The sequence below is a fragment of the Anas platyrhynchos genome, chromosome 1 (genome assembly GCF_047663525.1).
Source record: "Anas platyrhynchos isolate ZD024472 breed Pekin duck chromosome 1, IASCAAS_PekinDuck_T2T, whole genome shotgun sequence".
NCBI classification, from domain to species: Eukaryota; Metazoa; Chordata; class Aves; order Anseriformes; family Anatidae; genus Anas; species Anas platyrhynchos.
The window spans coordinates 123,484,998-123,503,567 of NC_092587.1; the positions used below are offsets into that span (position 1 = coordinate 123,484,998).

Sequence of the window (18,570 nt, forward strand, 5' to 3'; positions counted from 1 at the left end):
AAAAATGAAATGATAAAGAAGTTGTGGATCTGATGCCTTAATAGGATCAAGTACTTCAAAAACAGAACCATTTTTCTCCTCAGGTATTCAAAAAGATTTTCCTCCAAAGAAACTCCTTCTTTGTTCCTGTGTTTTAGTGTATAGAAAACAAGTGGTACTAAGGCTTGCTACCCATATTCACACAAATTCCATCTTGCTAGAAATCAAAGTACTACAGAAGATGTGGAAACTTAAAACTATCTATTCTCCTAGCATTAAAAGATGTCTTTTGTATTCAATTTCAACAGCTCTGGATGTAAGAAACAAAAGAATCTATTTCTAAAAAATTATTCCCTATCAAAGTACAATTATAAACCAATTAAACCCTCCAGAAACTTGCTTTTTGTCTGTAAGAATTAATAACCCACAAAGATCTTCCACAAAGAAAAAAAAATGAAAGCCTTTATATATATATATATATATACACACACACACACACAAACACGCACACACATACACATAAAACTTTAAATGATATTGCCTGGTTAACTAATCTGCTAGATGCATTAAATGTAATTTCAATTGCAGTCACAACTTCAGCAAGACAATAAAAGCAAACCAGTTCATTGAACTGAACAACAAAATCCTAAGTGAAAACATGCCTAGGGCAAAGGTAATTTACTTTATAACAATTTTTAAGTGTATGTGTTCAGTGCCAAAATTACCCATCTGCATTTTTCTATCAGTGTCTTCCTGGGTCCATTTTGAAAACTATTCCTTAGCTAAATATGATTTTATTTTATTTTTTAAGTTAAAACAAAATGGCAGTTCTGGTTATTTAGGAAAAAAAAAATCTTTCAGTCCATAGCATCAGGCAATGGGAAGTCAACACAAAGCATAGCAAACACATCCTGGGTACAATTGATTAAGTCTCAGGTAGGTTTTTTGAACAGCTCCATGGATCGATAGGATCTAAACTAAAAAGGTGAAGCCCAGGAAGACCTCAGAAATCCTCTGAATACACAGCACTTGATGGCCACATCATCTTTTGATTCAGCAAACTTCTCCAATTGTTTATTTTCTACAGTTAAGTGAAATCTGTTCTGTATGTGTGTATGGAGTCATGGTGGTGGTGGTGAGGTGTTCATCACTCAGCATGTTTATTTGTGTCCAGTCTCTGCAAAACAGCTTGAGAGGAATTTACAACTTCACCAGATGATTCCACTGTGCAGATATCAAGGAAGTGCCACCACTTCGGCTTTTCCCAGCTTTCAAAGTACTGCTTAGAAAATGGAGTGCACATACAGTCTTCCAGCTGATTTTGATAGGACTCACATAGGTACATACCAATAGCATTTGGACAGCACCTCATAGACCCAGATGTTCAGTTTCTGTCTGAAACTGTAGAGGGGTAAACCCCTTCTTATCTATTGTTCTGAAGAAGTGTGACAGGTTATAAATGAGGCACTGAAATGAGTAAAGGATTTCCATGCAGGGGCTAATATAAGTACCTCCCTGCATTTGCATAAAATATCAGATAGATAATCAAATAAAAGGAGGGCTTTATTAAAAATTTCAGACACCCACAGGTAGCATGTGTATTAGCATGTGCCACACATGCACGTGAAAGGCAGTTTTGTTGTGTTTGCTGTACATGCACAATAAACCTGACTCAAGCTGACACTGAATTTATGGGAAATCTGCCTTAAAACACTGCTGAATTAAAGCAAGGTACAAAGCCATTAGATTCTCATTAACAACATAACCCACTGCTACTCTGGCACCAAAGACATTGACCTAAGGACAGAATAATGTTGTGCTGCAGGTCTGAACCTAACAGTAGGTCCATGCTGCTGCCTGAATTTCAGGTATCCCAAAACGTAGGTAGGGAAGAGGAAGGGGAAACTCAGAAATTTGGCACAACTGAGAGGTCTTGGTGTTATTCTGATCCTGACTTTAAGAAAGTGGAGAATATTTCTTGTTTGAGGCAAAGTGTGGTTCAGCAGAGGCCCCTGACATCTCCTCTATGGATCTGAGGCAGGGAATTTACATGTAGGTGAAAAGTTTTAAGAGGCTTTATCTCACCTTGAAGTATTACTCTGAGCAATCACACAGTTAGGTTGTATGTCAGAATGTCTATCAGTCTTCCCTTCACGCTAATTTCCAGTCTGCACTTCACACCCAAAAATCTGGGAGAATTATCAGTGGGACCCTCTCCTCCCTCCTTTCTGTAATGTCCGCAGTCTGCCGCAGTGCTTGAAGTTATTTTTTACAGGGCTTTCTACAGCAGATGTTCCCAGCATTTTGCTTTCACTGACATTTTTCACTGCAAAGGGCAAGCTGTATCGATGAGGGCTGTCTCTGTCTAGGGTTAGAAAACCCCTCACACCAAAGAAGATCACCCTGCTCCCTCCCAGTTGTGGTGTTCTGTGTGATGAGGTGGATTTAGATTGTACCCATTTTTACCCTTGCACTGCTAATGTAGCAATTGACAGTGTTTACACCTCTGTTTGCTATATTTGTCATTTGCAAATGTTGTCTTCCTCTGCAGGGCAGCATGTGAATCTTATCCCCACCACAATCATCACCAAATCAAAGTGATACTTCATTTTGTCAAATATATTTGAGGTTTTCATCAACTGCTGGCTTCCTCTGTCTGGCTTTTTCCAGAAGAGGATATGGTAAAAAGAACCGGACAATGTTGTGAATACAATTTCTCTTCTGTGAATAATTTTTGTTCATCTTGGTCCCTTTCCTGCTTCTGTGGATTATCTGCACTGCTGGGAATAAGAAATAATAAAGCTGATAGGACCATACCTGGTTATTTCCCCTGGTTCTTGTTGAGAAATGGAACACTCCTGGAAGTTGTTTGTTACTAACAAGTCTCTTCCTCCTTCTGTGAGATACTGCTTTTTCCTTCTCTTGTCTTGTTTTTCTTCCTTTGTGGAGTATTTTTTCTTTTCACTAGCCTGGATGCATTTTCAGCAATGTTTTTTCTTTTGTAAGAAGCCCAACCAATGCTGCTCCTCCACACCCTGCCTCCCCTCCCAGGGACACCAGGTGAGATCATGCTTCCACAGATTCATATTAGGCACAAGCATTTTCCCAAAGATTATGCACCAGATAAATCTCTCCATTTCAGCACATGGTTTATTGCTGAATATATTGTCTGCCTACACATGCAGGAACAGATAACCAGTGATTTATATTTTCATAATGACTACTGCAGTGATTCATTTACTCCATGGTATATTGATGTCAGGGCAAATCACTTACATAAAAAGGGGAGAGGGATCAAGGAATGGATGACAATACAGAGCAACAAAAAAGACAAGAGGCTAAAAAAAAGCCTGGCTTGACCTGAATACTTCCCATGACCTGAGGAAAGTTTTGGCAAAAGACTTTTGTTGTTCCTGCTGCTTTTTGTCACCTTCTCCTTGTTTTGCTTTCTGGATTTGCTGCTCCACACAAGGATGTTGCTCATGACCAGCAGAGCCCAACCTTCTTCCCTCAGGAGGTTGCTTCAAGTGCCAGCATAGCATGTAGTTTGGAGTTATGCAATGTACTCAGTGAAGTTCCTGCTTCAGAAGTATCTCTGGTCAGGGCAACTCCTGACCCCTGAGCAGAAAGCTAAAGGGACTTATGGGAGCCGCTAACTGCAGGCATGTGGCTTGCCAAGTTGGCTTAGCCCAGAGCTGTGCTACAGGTCTCTCCAGAATAAGTTGTTGGTAATGTTACCATGCATGTGAACAACATGCTTTAAATTTTAACAGTCCATGTGAAGTCTTCCTTGGAGTTGAAAATTTGCTATATATTTTACAGGTGCATTTTGCACAGCATCAAATGCTTCTTATTCTTGGGTTATATCAAGTGGTTGTTTTTCTCCAGATACTTTAAGTAACAAATATTTTCATGTTGGGCGTGTGTTTAGTATTATTTGTGATTTCTTTCCATTCCTGAAGAAACCATGACGAGTTTAGCCATTTCAAATGCATTATTTGTGGTGATTCTGTAGCTAGATATGTTGAAAGACCTCTAAAAAGTCTACCACAGAAAGGCAGTATTAAGGTACTTAGGACATTCTGCAAAAAAGGCAGATAACAGACACATCTACCACTAAAATATTAGCTAAAGCTGGTATTGCCATATATTTCATTAGTATTATTTATAAGAGTAGCTAATTTGGTGCTGATCAGCTGTAGGCTGATAACTACATGAATTCATATGCAAGTATGTGCACACAGATATGCATCAGGACTGGAAAATCCTGCATGTGTCAGGGAGTCAGAAGGCAGCCACTTCTCCAAATAAAGGAAAACACACAGCAGATGCTCAAAACTTAAAATGTTGATAAATACCTGTTATGCATACTGAATGATTAATTGAAAAACTCTTGGCAATAATAACATTTGTGAACACTAAATGTATTCACCAGTACTTTGCAAATAAAAAAGGTGGCTAAGCTTGTGAATAAATTGTTCAGTGTTTCTACTTTTAACCCTGGAATATTTGTTGATGGTTTTGTTGAAATCAGAGAGGGTATTTATGTGTTAATACTGAATAGTTTAAAGAAGAGATAACATCAAAATGGCACATTCTGAAAGAATCTCCTATCATTAGTAGAAATAGTGATTTTCTTGCAATAACTTCTTTCATAACTGCCTCCTTTATTTATTTTTTTTGTTTGTTTCACATGGTCTGAGATTTGCTCTGATTCAGAAATACTTAGTGACAGAAAGCATGGAACAGCCTGACTTTCTTAATTTTTATTCCAAAGGAAAATGCATCTTTTAGTCAATATAAAGCTATTGAATTAATGGAAATGTTTGGTGAGTGATTTTTGGTCAATGTGAAATATTTCCTTTAAGCATTTTCAAAAGGAAATGTCTTGGGTTTTCTCATTTAATATTCCTTTTTGAAATGGATTTTTCCAGCATTTAAAAAGGAAATTAAAGAAATAAACCATGTTGGTGGGGTGGAAGGAAAAATTACAAAGCATAAATTCTCCCATCAGGTTGACCAAAACCAGTTAATTTCTTATTTTTATTTTTTGCCAGCAAGCCATCTCATCTGTTATTCACCTATCTTTAGTTACCTCAGCCATATAATAAGGAGGCTGCTGTTTGCCTCTCAAATTACAGAGCTTGTTTTATGCCTGCTGGCAAGATGGTGGGGGACAGGTTTCATGTTTATCAACTTGCCACGTTGCATAACAGCAGATGTAGTCTTGATAGCAGTCTGGGGAATGCTTTTTGCAGGAAGTCAGGCAGGTTTTGCACCACTATCTTGTCCTGGAAGATTTTCCCGAGGAAGAGATGCGTATTGCTGTCATCAAAGCTTCCCCTAATGAAGCCAACATAGTCCCCTGGCTTGCATCAGAAACACCTTGGGGCAGGGCTGCTGCAGGTCTCTGGCAGATGATAGTTTGTTCTTGCCTGCATCCAGCTCTTCCCAGGCTTTCCATTGCTGGGCTCTGAATCTTGTCTATCCAAAGGACAAACTAGATATATTATGTGAGTTCATGCAATTACCTATTAAAGCAAAAGTAGGAAACAGCAGATAATAATTGTGAGATTTTTCTGCTTCATTTAGCCAACCACTCTTTGTCTGCTGTGCTAGAATTTGAGTTTTCTTGTCTTCCTCTCATTTGATGAGCTACAGGACACAGGTAAGAAGTAGGAGGGGTTCCAGCAAAACAACACAATAAGTGGTGTTTGTTATTGTGCTATCAGAGCTAGAAGGCGCGAGAAAAAAGTAGTATTGTGAACAGCTAAGTAGTGACTTTCAGCCTTCCAGAAAACAAAGCAAGAATTGCTCAGACCAAACTAAAACAAACAAACAAACAAAAAAATCAAAACAGATACAGTATTTTTAAAACCTGTGGATGGCCCTCATAGGTCCTAAGAGCACTTTCAGTCGTGCAGCAAGAATTGAGCACAATATTGTTTCTGTAAGAAAGGAGGGTTAAATGAGTTTTAAATAGCTTACAGACAAGCACAAATAAGTAAAGGACCGTCCTCAGGAACCACTGATGCGTGGAACTGGAATCCCCTAAATCACCTTTTGCTCACACTTCTTACCGTGTTGCCTCCTTCAGTAATGGGAGCACAGGGAGGGGATGGCACAGATGAATCTGATGCAGTACGGAACTTACATGTGCAAACAGAAATGAATCGACGGGACTTGGCAATACTATAAGCAAATCCAAATCCCAAAGCCTGAAATGTGGCCCCTCTGGTATGCTTGTTTCCTGAACATTATCTCCTTCCCCCTCCAATCAGCAGCTGACAAGGACCAATAAATGCCAGTGTAACAGCTCTTTGGAGAGATGTATTGGCATCATTTTGCCTGTGGGAACTAGATGGAATTGCAGCATATCTGGACTGTTTATTTTCCCTACTTTTAAATATTCATATGAATACTTCTGAAGTTTTCTTTTGCCCATTGTCTTGAATGAAAGATAGCAAAAGTCATTTGGTGCTAATAATTCTGCCAAGAAAAAATAGTTTCCTTTTAGCCAGGATTCTGTTGTTTATAAACTGGCTGACAGAGAAGCACATCCGCCTGTGAAATGTAGAAAAAGGCCATCTTCATGCTAACGGGAATTTTCCCCTCTCTGAAATAAGCATTGCACTGCATACGGAAGAATGGCAGTTGTAGGCAAAACAAGGGAGATCTGAGTCCAAACAGTTCTGTCCCCTTCATCTCCCATGAAACAACGTGAAGGCACTGTTCATGGGCACTGGAGATTTTTGGTTTTCCTTGTTTGCAATGTTTTCCAGCTCCAGTTTTTACCACTACTTGCATTTTTTCAGAGAATCTTCCAGCTTCCTCTCACTTTTTCTCTCCAGTGTCTCTATTTGCTTCCCCTCCATGTTCCTAAAATTCATGAATCTGGAGATTTTCCCAAGAGATTTCTCTGTTCCTTTAGACTTCCAGTCTCTTCCCCTCTACCACCATACAAGCCATGATTCATATCCACACATTTTTAGTGTGTGCCTGTTTTTTCCTTTGACAACATTTCTACTGCTTTCATTCCCCTGCAATCCATCCTTTGCATGTGTTCTCTCTGTGCGCTTTTACTATTGCATGCCAGTGCATCCCCTGTTGACTGCCATTCCTCACTTCATGTTGCTTCTTCTTACCTCTCCTTTGTTGACCACACCATTTCTTAAAGAAGTTTGGCCAAAGAAAATATCTGAGTTTTGTTTGTTTGTTTGTTTGACTTTTGGTATTTAGAGAACTGGATCCCTTGCTTAACATTTTTTCTGCAGTATTTCTCATTTTCTCAGCACTGCCTTTTCTTCTTCTCCCCTACCATACTGAAGTTACGTATTGCTTCCCTTTGACCCATCCTCTCCAATTTAGCCTTACCACCAAAGTGTAACTCTTGACTCTGTATTTTCCACATGTTATAAACCCTCATGATTATCTTACGTAAATTCATAGAATCACAGAGCCATAGACTATCCCAACTTGGTAGGGACCCACAAGGATCATCCTGGCTCCACACAGGACTAACTAACACTAAACCATATCTGAGAGCGTTGTCTTAACGCTTCTTGAACTCTGTCAGGCTCGGTGCCGTGACCACTGCCCTGGGCAGCCTGTCCCAGTGCCCGACCACCCTCTGGGTGCAGGCCCTTTCCCTAGCACCCATCCTGACCCTCCCCTGTCCCAGCTCCATGCCGTCCCCTCGGGTCCTGTCGCTGTCCCCAGAGAGCAGAGCTCAGCGCCTGCCCCTCCGCTCCCCTCGTGAGGGAGCTGCAGGCCGCCATGAGGCCTCCCCTCAGCCTGCTCTGCTTGGGGCTGAGCAAACCAAGGGGCCTCAGCTGCTTCTCATATGTCTTGTCTTCCAGACCTATCATTATCTTTGTAGGCCTTTTCTCTAACAGTCCTTATACTGTGGAGCACCAAACTGTACGCAGTACTTGACGTGAGGCTGCACCAGCACAAAGTAGAGTGTGACAGCTTGAAGACTCCTCTGACCCTTTACTTGTGTTCATTTCACTTTTACTTGGGGTTTAAAATGTGTTTTCAAAGAAAGGACTTTACTCAATGCTATCCATTTCTGATCACACTGACCATAACTTCTCCTTTTCTCTGTCCATGTAAAATTTATGTTGGATTCATTTTGTTGCCTTAGGCTTACTGCAGTTGTCATGACTTTTACAGCCGTTCTTCCAACCGGCCAGCTCTCAATTTGGAATTGTAAAGTCAAGCCTGCTTGCCAGCCACCCTGTCATGCCCGGTTTTGTAGTCCTCTAGACAAATGGCTTCTATTTTGTCCATTTTACCCAGGAGAACTTCCCGGAAATTTCAGAAACCTTGTTTGAATTCTCCTTTCCTGTGTGTGCCTGTAAAACAGAACATCATTTAGACTGCTGCTATGTAAAAATCCTTAGAAGCTCCATTGCTTGCTGGTGTTTCATTACTGTTTTATATTCAGCCATCTGTTTGCATCTAACCACTCTCACTCCTCCTGAAGGTGGTCTTTCTTCTTTTGTTCAGAGCCTGTACCATACCTTGCTCCGTGGGAGCTTGGCCCATGACAAATGAAGGTTGATGTATGTCCGGTACAAACACTGAGAAGGACTACTAAACATATTGATAGCAATCGTATGAGTCTTTTCTATGGTATCATTCAGTTTTACAATTCTTGAAATAAATTTAAGACATTTGGGAACATAGCAAGAAGAGGATCCATGGTGCCTTTTTTTTTTTTTTAAATTATTTTTTTTTAAGGGTGTTTTATTTTTGGCTGTGAGAAATATCAAGCTTTATCTGAAGATTTTAGGTCCATCTCCAACTGTTCATGAGCAGGAGTCATAAATTCTAAAGTAATTTTGAACACGTTTGAAACAACAGGAATTTTCAACAGGCATTTCTGCTATCAACACTACTAAAATCAGATGTAATTCAAGTATGACCAGTCAGAAGAAAATTCATCTTAATTGGTTACTTGATTAAAACTAATCTGAAGAATTAAATATTAATCAATGCTGTGAGGAAATTTTAGATGCTTTCTCTTTAGAGACAAATCAGATAAAGTGCATACATGCTCAGTTGATTATTTGAAAACAAACACTAACGCCCCTATCCTAAAAGTGTAACTCTTATTTTTTGAAGAGTTTATCTAGCTCAGATTTATATTTTCTTTCATAAGTGTTCTTGGTAATGTCTAGATTGATTATAAAATAGGTGAAAACAATGAAGAATAAATTCTGATTTTGATCAAATTTTGACCAAAATCTGAAGTTCTAATTACTTTCACACCTCTCTGATCATACTTTCTTTGCAAAGAGATCACAGTTTCAAATGTAGTATTAGCAGAAGGAATGAAAGGACATCTAAAGAAACAAATTGTTTAAATGTCTCCATAGCAGAGAACATAGCTTAGAACAATAGAAAATGTGGAAATGCATCACGGTGTCTCTCTAATGCTTCCTTTCAGCATATCAGCAACCCAGCAGGTTTAGTAGCCCTTGGTAGCCTTTAAAATATATCTGCCTGCCAATTGTGAATGCTACATGCCTTGCATGGAAAGCTGCTCTCAGAAGATTATTCTTGACACATATAAGACAAGCACCCTTCTGATTTCACTTCTGTGCAAGAACCTCAAATGGCAAAAATACTGCCATGATGACAAGTAATTCCTCAAGGATAATCAGTGAGCAGCACTAGGACTATTTTTTTCTGTTGCCTTCCTCACCTTGCAAGGAGTTAATACAACCTTGTCTGAAGTTTAAGGGAGATTATGTAGCATAATGATTGTTTAGACAATATTAAAGTATTTCCAGGAGGAACCAACCAGAAGAAACAGACACTCTCTTTCTTTGTTAATGCATATGGTTAACTAAGCTTAGTTTCCAAATCTATATTATCCTCCAAGGAAATGTCTAGATAATCCATTCAGAACAATATGTTGATGGATCTTTCTTCAGTTACCCAAGCACACTTCTCTGTTTTTTCCCCTTTTCTGTTCAGTGGTGGTGTTCACTACAGCTAAGAGAGAGCTCAGAAATCTGCCTGCTAAGCTCATGTACCACTGCCATGTTCTATTAGACAGCCTAAAATGGATGATATGAACGTTTACAGGATCCTCAGGGCTCAGACACAGACCTCAGATAATCAGTGCCTCCTAGCCAGATCTACTCCTCTTCAGGGGAAGAAGAGAGAAGAGCTCATCTCTCCTGGCTATCACTGTGTATTACAGCCGAAGGGAGGACCTGTGAGATGTCTGTAGCAGGAATTTGTGTCTGGTACAATGGGATAGCTTTAGCAGGTGAACTTTAAATATAATTTCTTTGGTGTATTCCTTCCAGTGAATGAAATCCTTGCTCTGTATAGCCAACTGCCAAACAGCTCAGTGGGCTTACAAAATGAAGCAGATGAGATAAGGTGGTGATTGCCAGTCAGGATGCAGGTCACATCATCCCCTTCTGTAAGTAAAAGACAGAAGAAAGGCTCGGGGGGTATCATCTGATCCATCTGAATGTGAACATTATCCTGTGTAAAAGATCCAAAAAATGCTTCTAGCTGACTCAGCTTAATGCTCCTTTGTGCATTAGCACTGGTTTTGAATCAAGGTTTTGAACACCAATAGCTTTGTTGGTTGTTCTCTTTAAAGTGGGATGCTATGGCTTGCCAGACACACTATGGTCATGCATGGTGCTAGCGAGATCTTATGGTAAACACACAAAAAAATTCAATACAGCATACTTCAGACAGTAACTTTGGTATACTGGGGACAGCTGTAGAGAAAAAAAAAAAAGAGTAAAAAGAAATAATAATAAAATATAAAATCATTATTGTTACCTATTATTTATAGGTATTTATCCTTTTTGTAGCTTGAGATAGTCTGTACCAATACCATTCAACTGAAAACCTATTTGGCAATTTTCATTACTGTCAAATGGGAACTGATCCTCTGACAAAGTCTGGTTGCAGAAATGCTTTTTCTGAAAAGGATACAGAGCTGGAGACAGGTGTCTTCTCCCACTATTTTTCTCTCTCAGCTTCCTTTCAGACGTAAATGTCCCCTTGAGGGTTTATTACAATTCATAAACCAGATACTTACTGAAGATCTCAGGTTTTAATACTTCCCACAAAGGATTGTTGATTTCTAGAAATAGTCTCGAAATGCTCATGTCCCTCAGGCATACTGATATGGAGTTACTACCTGGTTAGACAGTAAACAAACCATTTACTGATGTGAAAGCAACATCTAGGAAATGACCTAATACCTGGTTGCAGTATAAACATATCTGTTATCCATTATCAATTAAATTCTCCCTGCAGTCAATTAAGGAAGATTTTTTTTTTCTCTTTTTTTTTTTTTACTTTTATAGCAATATGTGCACCTTTATAACCAATGCAATGACAAACACACTTTGTACAGATATATAGAATAGAACTAGAAATGTGGTTTCTTGCTAAGTCATGGTATAAACTAGATATAACAGTGAAGTAATAAAACCTTGTGCAAAGCCTCACAGAGTCAAGTGACTTTTAAATATCTTTCCAGGCTGCAAGTACATTTTCAAGCTGAAGTACATTAATGTACCCTGAAGAATTCCACACGAAGGCAACAATCTCCAGTGATTAAAATTAATTTGAAATGGCCCAGTTATGTGGCTTTAAAAAATAATAGTATTGTTTTAGTTGTTTAGCAGATCTTCCAAACATACATATATATTTTTTTAATGGCCAGCAGCAATAACTGTATTGCTTAGAAGTTGCTGAGGTCTTAGATCAATCAACAAAAACAGTCTGTAACCTTAGTGTTTATTGATTTGGTTACTTTTTCCCAGAAAAACAAAACAAAACAAAACCAAACAAAGACAACAACAACAACAAAAACCACCACCACCAAGAATTATTGCTGTTACAAAAGCCAACTATTCACGGTTTGGTATGTGAACCATATTACCATTTACAAAATAATTGATTTGATCTAGAACTCATAACTTTCAGTGTCACATTTTAAACTAAAATATGTAGCTATTCTTTCTCATCACTTTTGTACAAAAGGTTAGGGATGGCATTCCCAGGATTAAGTTATGAATACAAAGATCACCTTGAAAGAAAGGAATGTGGAGGATTACATGAATGTTGATATTAAATGTCTTCAGAAAAGTATGGGAAATTTAGAGAGCAATGACAAAATAATGTACTGTCAAATGGATAGAAAGCTCTTTTCTAATGTTTGAAATGAATAAGAAATTACAGTATTTTCTTATATTGGTATAGCTAAGAAATAGGAAGGAAGTATTAAGGAGATGAGTAGGGCAACATGTAGGACCCAAGGACAAACACTTATTGGATTAAATGGTAAAACTTTCTGTTGTATTTTGGTTGCTCTTCCTTGAGTGAGTGCTCCTGACTTCTCCTATACCATTCATCTATACTCAACCTTATGAGGATCCTTATAGGGTTATTTTTTTTTTTTCCCCCAGGAATGATCAATAGAGCATTGTGCACAAGCAGATCTCCCAGAGCAAGAGCATACAAGCCCTTTTTTGAATAGAGAGCTACAGCAAAATAAGGCCTACCATCATAGGCCACAGGGCCCAGCCATGCTGATGAACCACGTAATACGACAGTGTAACAACTTTGAAGCAGTTTGTCCATATGGCAGTGTGCATACCATCCTGGGAGACCCAAATGCAAATGCAAACAAGTACAATTATTCAACAGCAGAGACTTCTACCTGACAGGACATGTAAAGGATATTTCTTGCATTGCATACTCAAGTTTTAGTTAGGTTTCAGGCACTGCATATTCAGGGCCTAAAATCCTTGAGCTGACCATAGGATGACAAATAAAAGGTGAGAGGAACACCAAATAGCAGAGAAAAATGAGAAAAGACATCTTGAAATGTCCAGAAAATAATATTTTTTCAAAATGAAACATAAATTTATGTTGAAATAGAATTACTACAGTGTCCCCCTGTGACAGTGAAGAGAACCCAGACCTGTCTGCATGCAAGTTGCCAGAACCATAAATAATCAGTGCACTGACCTAGAGGAACTAAAGTTAAAAATAAATAAAGAAATAGAAATCTAAGATCTAAAGTGAAAACAAAACAAAACAAAAAACTAAGTCATCCCTTTGAGCTCCTAAGCAAGGAAAAATTTTCATGGGCTCTCTACTGTGATTTACATTTCTTCATATCACTTATACACATCTCTGTTGTTTGGTGTCACAATAAAATAAAATAAATTTGTTAACAGTGTTTCAAACATGCCAGTAGGTTTCTTTCTAGATCATCCAATAGGTACAGAGGTATTTTTTTCTCCTTTCCAGTCAACTTGTATGCATAAGTAATATAAAAATAATAAACATTTATTTGCAACCTGTGGACAAGAGGATTCCACCTACATTCCTACAGAATTGCATCGTTCACTCATAAAAAAAAACAACAAAGAACACAGTGATAAAGTATGATTGTAAGCAGTTATTTCTAGTGTAGAAACTACAGAACAATTAAGTCTGTTGAGTTGTTGAGGCCTGATTAATCTATTATGTCAAAAATGAATTTGTGTAAATATCTGAATTTTCATGAAGTGAACGACTGTGAGAAAAACTGATTTTAAATTTACTTTTTTTTTTTTTTGTTTGTTTGTTTTCATGCTTCAGCAGAGCAACCTTTTAAAAATTTTTATCCAAGTCCAACAAGGTATTTGCTTTTGAATCAGACAAACTGGTTTTGTTTCTTTGCTTTACATTTTTTCACCTTTCTGAATGGTATTTCAGAGTAATTTTCAAACTGAAATGTCAATGCAAAATTCTAGATCAATGTATAACTATTTCAACATTTTCTACTTAAAAAAAATAAAACAACAAAAAACACAGTAGTTTTAGTCAAAGCAGTTGGAGAAATTTGATAAATTACATATGTATATTTTAGGTGAAGAAAGTAGCACCATCCTGTTGTTTTAATAGAGACAACAATAAAGTTATATTAAAAAGGTACTACTAATAAAACTAGTACCTTTTCCTTGTTTTATAAGATTTATTATTATTAATAATTTTATTTTATTTTATTTTATTTTATTTTATTTTATTTTATTTTATTTTATTTTATTTTATTTTATTTTATTTTATTTTATTTTATTACTGCTGTTTTGTTTCAGAATTAGAGCTAGGTAGTTTGTAAGTCAATAAGATTCCTTACTGAAGTCTTACCAGATTGTTTTTTGCCACTCCTATTTTCTTTGCCTGTCTTCACCCAATAACTGTTTAGACATTTCCAAGGAGAAATGTGACTACTAGGAATATGAATAGAACTACCTCTACTAAGTAAGCAATATGGTCACTGAAGAAAAAATAATACAGACTTGGTCGATGACATTGTAGCTGCAACAACCTTCCAACTTTTAAAATATCATATCTATAAATCAGTCTAAGATTCAATTGTAAGCAGTCAAGTTGCCTTGACTGCAACTTGACTGCTTAGACAGACATGAAGATGGAGAGGAGAGGTTGCTCTTTAGCTATTAATACTGAAGGACACAACTCCTGTAATAGTCAACCCTCTATTTTTGATGTACAGCTTTTTAATATAGTATACTTCCAAAAGGCAGCCTGACAAGTGGTAAATATGATTATTTTGAGATGAGACTAATAACAAGAGATTTTCAGGCCTTATATCTATCTCTCCTAAGAAAAAATTCATAAGGCATTAAGCACATCTGCAGTCAGTTCTTTTCTATGAATGCTAATCATATTCTCAATGAATTAATTATAATTCCTATTGACTATAGTGATATTGTTTTGAGAAATTATCTCCCAGGTCAGATGAAAAGGTTTGACTTTGTGTGACACACCAGAGTGATTTGTTCTCCACTGTGACATTAGTATGCCTTAGCAGGAACTTCCTGAAGAATTATAAACAAATTAAACTGAGAAAGGGCCCCCTCTCCACTGAATTCTTCATTCAAAACATTGTACAGGGAATGTCCTCCATGGTCTGTCGTGTATAACTGAACAATGTAACAGACATTTTCTTCTCCACAGAATGCCTTCCAGGCTGCATCGCAGAACGCGTCCTCCGAGCGTACCTTTTCGTGATAGAGTTACACTGGCAACAAATTGAGATAGGGGTGCAGGTGGGAGTTATCAGTGGAGTTGCACCTGCTTAGCCTGGCTCTGAAATTCCCTCTGATCTGTTACAGTCTGAAATGCAGCCTTTGTATGCACGGTATCTGTGGCAACTACACATTGTGTAGGAAAAAGCATGGAGTGCAAACCACTACTGAGTTCTTCATTGCTGCCTTAGAGGAAAGATTCTGGGGAGCTGGGGCACAAGATTTCAGATGGTCTCCAGTTCTGCAGAAAGCAAAAGGAAGACAGTGAGATCTCCTGGGCTGCACCCATCTTCCTCCCAGCTTCCCAGGACTTGAAGCTGATGGAGCACCTTAAATCTTGCTCCTGAGAGCTGAACCTGGATTTAGGCTGCTTGCAAAGTTCTCTGTGGATTCACAGTGGGTGACTCCAGAGTCTTGTAGGAAGGACCTGATCTACCTTGTATGTGTGATGTTGGTTATGTGGTATCATGAGAAACCAGATGGGGTACATGGAGAAGGCTGGGACAGACAAAGAATCTTAGCACCCACTCACAGCAAGTTCATCCACAAGAGCTTTCTAAGATTTTGGAGAAGCCAGAGGAGAAGCCAGAGCTACCAGCTACCCCTGGTCACTTGGGCAGCAAAGAAATGCTCTGACAGGGCATTAGTATGACAAGTTAGTGAATCTGGCCTTGAAACTGCTTTTGCTGGCATGTCTTACTGCTTCTTACCTTGCAACTCACATGAGAGGGCAATAAGCAGTCCTGTCATTAATTTTTTTATTCTCCCATTCCTATTTCAGAAACAAACAAACAAACAAACAAACAAACAAAAAACCCATTAGGTCTGTTAGTGGGTATCTGAATTAACCCAAATCAGTCTCTGAGTTGAACCCTTGAAGGACAGAGCACCACACTGCTTCTCATGGCACTGGCTCTGGCCATCAAGCCCACTCCCACCCTTTCTCCTCTGTAGGCTATTTTCAACAGCTCAGTTGATAACCTGGAAAGAAGTGAAAGGCTTGTGATGGAGCTAGGGAGATGTGAAGGACATAGTTTTCTTCTGCACATATCCCAGATTTAGGAGGCCTGGGAAGGCCTCAGGAAGACAATGAGCACATTAACTTCAGAACAAAATGCAAAGCTCATTTGATCTGATTCAACTTCCCCATGAAAGAGTGCTCAAAGCAAAATTAGATGGAAGATAGAGGGGAAAAATGAAATAAGAAATGCCAATGGAAAATAATTGCTTTTCAAGTTGCAAGGTATTAAGAGTGAACTGGGAAATCTGGGTGCGTGCCTCTGTGCCAAGAGACAAGGAGACAAAAACAGAGCCCTAAAGCTGTAAGCAAAGTGACTGCATCTGGGAGATACTGTACATAGAGCGCAACTGTGCGTGACTGCAGTGCTCAGAGGAATCAGCGTGTTCTGTACATCCTTCAGTTATGACATTGTTTAAAACAAAAGATAAGAGGAAGAAAAAATCCACTATTGTAGCATCCTTTCACTGTCAGATGTAGGAGGTGACATTCCCGCCGCAGGGATAAGGTGCTCTGGTGTCCTTTTTCAGGTCCGATATCCCAGCAAAAGATGGCACAGCCCTGCCTGGACACCCAGGGACATGAGGTATGTGCATTCCCCTCCTTCAGTGGGAGGTGGAGGTGGAGGGAATGGGCACACGACACAGCAGTTGTTGTGCTCTTCCTCTTCTCTGCCAAGCAGCGAGTGGAGTGCTCATCAGAGCCGAAGGAAGTCAGGGCAAGAGCGCTTATTGTGCCCTCATAGCCATCCACACAGCCACGCACTGTAGTGCTGCCAGTCTCGATGTCTCTTGAAAAGGAAGCAAACAAGCATGTGCTCATTAAACTCATGTTCTGGCTCTCTCTTCTTTCTCATCGTGTTAAAAGAAGCCTATGTTCTTCACAGCCTGAAACCCAGGGTCTTTTCTTTTGAGGATTCCCAGATTCAATAGCTTAATTTTAGTTCCACCTTCTAATTTGCATTCTTTATGTCAGCTGCTAAGCAGTAAGTGAAATTATTTCAATTTGTGCAGATTTACAATTACTAATTGTACTGCAATTGATTGTCTATCTCGTATTTTTAAAGAGACATCAAAAGATGTGATAGATATAAGATTCTCAATACTTAAAAGAAGGGAAGGAAAGAAGGAGCAAAAAAGTCAATAAACCTAAGTGGAAAAAATCATCTATTGCAATCAGTTAGCTGTGTTATCTAACACTGTGCCTGAAAAATAAATAAATAAATAAAATCAACCTTTTCTTTCTCTGTAGGTGGCTGTTTGTATATTGAAATAAAAATATATGATGCTGTCTGAACCAGCTCAGAGAACGACATGAAGTGACATCACTCCGTTAATGGCAAAACCTGGGGGAGAGGGGAAAGCCCTTGTTCCCATAGTAACCAGTGAGCCATTAAAAAGACACACACCTCTAACATCTGAATTAAAAAAATGCTTCTAACTCAACACATTTTATTTAATACAAGCCATTTTTTTCCCTGACTATTATAATGCTGGGTGGGTTACCTTGACTGCTGCTAGAGTTTTGTATTATTCACCTTCAGCAGCTGTCACAGAAGCAGAGAACACTCTTTTGGGTTAAACAACTCATAAACAGCTTATCACTAGAGTGAAGTCTCTCTCCAGTAGGTGGCTACCCCCTAAGTCTTATAATAATTTGCTCCCTCCGCCCCCTCCCCATCTTGTAATAATTTGAAGGAGGTGCTCAGAAGACAAAGAACCTTAAAATAAGAAGAGAAAAAAAAAAGAAAAAAAAAAAAAGTATTACTCTACATCCAGTTTTTGTACCAGCCTGACTATATATATTAGAAGTGCAAATATTTAAGGAAAAAATCATAATAAATGTAACATGGATGTAAGCTGTATCTAGGTCTAGTACCAGCACAGCATCTTCCTCTTTCTATAATGAAATAAGCTATGCTGATATAAGCACTGATGTAACTGTATTTACCCTGTGCATTGGTATGTGTGTGGGGGATTTGTACTTCTGTAATTATATTAGTGTGTGTAGCAGTCTGTGTAAAGATAAGTTCTTAAAATTATGTTCAGGAGTCACATTTTCCCCTTGAAACCTCCTGCCTTTGTTTGCTGTTATATAACCTCATTTTGCTTTGCTTTGAAATATTTTCTCTTCTCTGTTGCTGTTGGAAATACCCACGCAAACCAAGAGGGGAAATGGGCTATAAACGGAACAAATGAAACTGAGTATTGACTTAAATTGGTTTTGGTCTGGTTCCAAATGTTGCCAAACACACAAGATAAATACACAGAGTGTGGAGAAAAACTGTCCCCTCTCTCACTCGTTTATAATGCTAGTAAATGTAGACGCCAGTTACAAACACTGTAAGTAGAAAAAAAATGGTTACCAGTACTCCTTATAATGCTAACACACGCAGACTGCTTATGGTTATGATGTATATTCTTACATTTTTTAAATATAAATATCTTAGAGGACCTGGTGAAGGTTAAAAGTAAGAAGACA

The 18,570-nt window shown here is 38.4% G+C and overlaps 2 long non-coding RNA genes across 2 annotated transcripts in view; one reads left to right on the forward strand and one right to left on the reverse strand.

Annotated features, from left to right (window-relative positions):
* The window catches only part of LOC106014861 (uncharacterized), a 173,178-nt gene that overhangs the window by 45,247 nt on the left and 109,361 nt on the right, over positions 1 to 18,570 (forward strand). The gene's annotated exons all lie outside the window — the stretch shown is intronic.
* The window catches only part of LOC139999498 (uncharacterized), a 63,975-nt gene continuing 59,416 nt past the window's right edge, over positions 14,012 to 18,570 (reverse strand). Inside the window, exon 3 of the long non-coding RNA XR_011804973.1 lies at positions 14,012 to 16,879. This is a non-coding gene — a long non-coding RNA (uncharacterized lncRNA). The remainder of the gene's footprint in view (positions 16,880 to 18,570) is intronic.